Source organism: Sorghum bicolor, unplaced genomic scaffold, assembly GCF_000003195.3.
Source record: "Sorghum bicolor cultivar BTx623 unplaced genomic scaffold, Sorghum_bicolor_NCBIv3 super_2600, whole genome shotgun sequence".
In the NCBI taxonomy this organism is placed as follows: domain Eukaryota; kingdom Viridiplantae; phylum Streptophyta; class Magnoliopsida; order Poales; family Poaceae; genus Sorghum; species Sorghum bicolor.
In genome coordinates this window covers 1-2,978 of record NW_018397042.1, presented here as the reverse complement: position 1 = coordinate 2,978, position 2,978 = coordinate 1, and the positions used below count along the sequence as shown (strand labels likewise).

The window sequence follows — 2,978 nt, the reverse complement described above, 5'->3', positions numbered from 1 at the left end:
CAAGCTGGTATTACAAGATTCAATTCTGATGATGAGGGAATGCACTGAGGAAACTGGATAGAATTTGCAGGCCTCTGAAAGGTTGCAATATTTGCACTCATGTCTGGGTCTCCTCTTTTATTTGGTTCCAGAATCAAATCTGATTGGAAGGATTTTGTTCAGTTTATACAACAAAATTTCTCCTGTAGAACGACAGTTGCGGAAAAAGTTTTACAGACAGTATATAGTAATGTGTTCAATGGAAGGAGTGCTTTGAAGTCTACTTCACTGTAAATCAAATGAGACACTGTAAAACCAATTGCGCTTTTGTTTGGCTTGGGTTTCCTAAATGATATTCAAAGAGTTGCTTTTGCTGCACCTACCTCTGATTTTGTTTTCACTGTGGTGGTAGTATTGTTTGTATATCAAGCACTCTGCAATGAGATTGAGAATACTAAATTTTGTTCTTTCTGATGAATATATGTACTCCTTTCTCATTGTTCTTGGGTCAGTTCCTACTCCATGCTTCATCTTGAATGTTGATGCATGGATCTTTTTTTTTTTAATTTCTTAATTCCACACCCTTTAAATATGGTGACGTTGTTTTCAGTGGGATGCTATGTTGCATGTTGGATACAACTCTTTTCTTCTTTCTGAAGGGGAAATATAACTCTACATACATAACTTGTCAAAGCCAAATACATATATATTACAATACAGTACGTCACTATTGTGTGCCTTCTCCAACTGTTCAAATCACACGTCTTTCATTCGGTTCCAAATTTCAGCGTATATATAAGAACTATTCTCAAAAGCAAGCACATGTGCGGGGAGGCTTTCCTGTGGATCGTATCTTGCGTGCCTTCTCTTTGATCTTATTCTCATCGTTGTATTTTCGTTCCTCTGCCATTGACCTTGCTCCTCCAGCAATTTTGTTGATCCTTGTCATCTCCTGGTTGTATTCTTCTAGTGCTTTTGCTCTCTTTCTGTCCAGCTCAGTCTGCAAGTTAAGAAGCTCAGCAATGACTCTCCTCAAACAATGTGGTTTAATCAATAATTTATCATGATGAATTCCTTTTTTTGACAGAACAAAACAATAAACAACATCATGATGAATTCCTAGCATTATCAATTTTTTTTTTTTGGTTTGGGGCTTGTACCATGGATGCTTTCGACGAAGGAAATATTGAACTAATAGTGCAGTGTTCTTTAAACTATGAATGGTCTAACAAAATTAAAACCTCTTTCTGTTCTTTTTGGCGTCTCGCCTTCACCTTCTTCTCAGTTTCCCATTCAGCTATGGTCTCCATCATCTTTTCATACCTAAATTTGAAGTCCATGTCAGCATAACTCCAATCAAACGACCTTCAAAATCTAAAATAAGTCATACTCACTCTTCTCTAACTCTTGCAAGCTTTGCCTTCTCCCATTCATCAGCCTTAGATCCCGTGCCGCCAATAGCAGTTACTCCTGCTGCGTCTTCTCCATTCCGTCTAGAATGATATGAGGTGGCTGGCCTGACGGCCGATGGCGCTTTCTGAACAGCCTGTTCTTGCTCAAACTTCTTGCTCCCTTTCCTGTCTGCTGACTTGCTGGAGGATCCTGAACCCTTCTTCACACTCAGAGAAGTTTCAAGCATCTTGGGTGCCACCTTGTGATCTGCAGGCATATCCTCAGGCTTTCCAGGTGCTGGTTTCAGTGGCCTCCTCACCGATACGTTAACTGAAAGGATATTTCATTTCAGCATTGTCACAAGATATTTGCAGGTTTTGCTACAGTACCATTAGGAAGGGAATGGAGTAAAGGTAGAACATTTTTTACACTACCTGGACCGTCATCGTCGTGTTCTAGAGGCTCCTTGCCACTAAACCATCTTGCGATTTTGTTGGCTCCAGCAGGTTTTTTGGTGCTTTCACCTCTCTTGGCTGGCGACAGGGCTGGGGGCACCTCCTCGATGGGGACAGTCTTCTTCTGAGTTGCAAGCTTCTCTTCACGGGCAGCAATTGCAAATGCTGCTGCTGCAATTGTGGCCGCGAATGCAGCATCATATTCTCCACTGCTGTTCATTTCTGCTGGATGTCGCATGCCAATTTGTCAGATTTTGTTTTCGAAACTGCCGGTAGGATTCTGACCAGCTTGTATTGATAAACCTTGTTAGGTTTTCTTTCGTTTCAGTTCTGGTTTAATTTCTTTGAAGAAAAATGAATTGGTTCACTACCAGTTTTTTTTTTTTTTTTTGAATAATTCACAGCCAGAAAACTGGGGAAACTTGGCTGCGTTCTACACATCCATGTGAGGCCTTGTTTGGATGTAGTCGGATTCACATCAATCCACATGTGTTGAGGTGGATTGGAGTGAATTTTGAACTAAATTCCACCCCAATCCACACCAACACACATGAATTGAAGTGAATCCGATAACATCCAAACAAGGTCTGAAGAGTTTTTTTTTTAACCTTGTAATTCAGAATATCTGAATTTTTTTAATGCTCCACGATTTACCTTCTAATTTTTATGGCGCTGGTCATAATGACATAGCTCTATATATAATGTAATTAGTCTAAAAAATCAACAGAAGTAGAAATTTTTGAACAGAATTTGACATAATGACAGTTTACAACGCTATCTTCTGTAAACTAAAATTATAATATTTTTGGTTCATCAAGGTACCTTCAAAACCGAAATAATTTCTGTGCTTTTTCTAGAGTTCCAGGGAGAACACTCCCCAGTCCGTCAAATTGATTCAGGACCAAGAGTTTAGTATTTTCGTTTAACAACACCCAACATTAATTAAGCATTTAAAAGCTCAGTAACACTAGAGTTTCTACAACCAGACTCCCATCAGCCCTTGTTGTCCAAATCACAACTCAAACACAGATTGAACAGAACACCAAATCATCATATATTGATCAATTACCTCTTCCAATAGGCGTGCTTTCTTGCGGTGTATCGCTGAACCCTGGCGTCCACCTCTACCTCCCTTGTACTCCAGAAACCGAC

At 39.7% G+C, this 2,978-nt stretch overlaps 1 pseudogene; it reads right to left on the bottom strand.

Moving 5' to 3' along the window:
- Positions 1–563: 563 nt before the first annotated feature.
- LOC8155520 lies at positions 564–2,973 on the bottom strand (annotated as a pseudogene).
- Between the last annotated feature and the right edge of the window lie 5 nt (positions 2,974–2,978).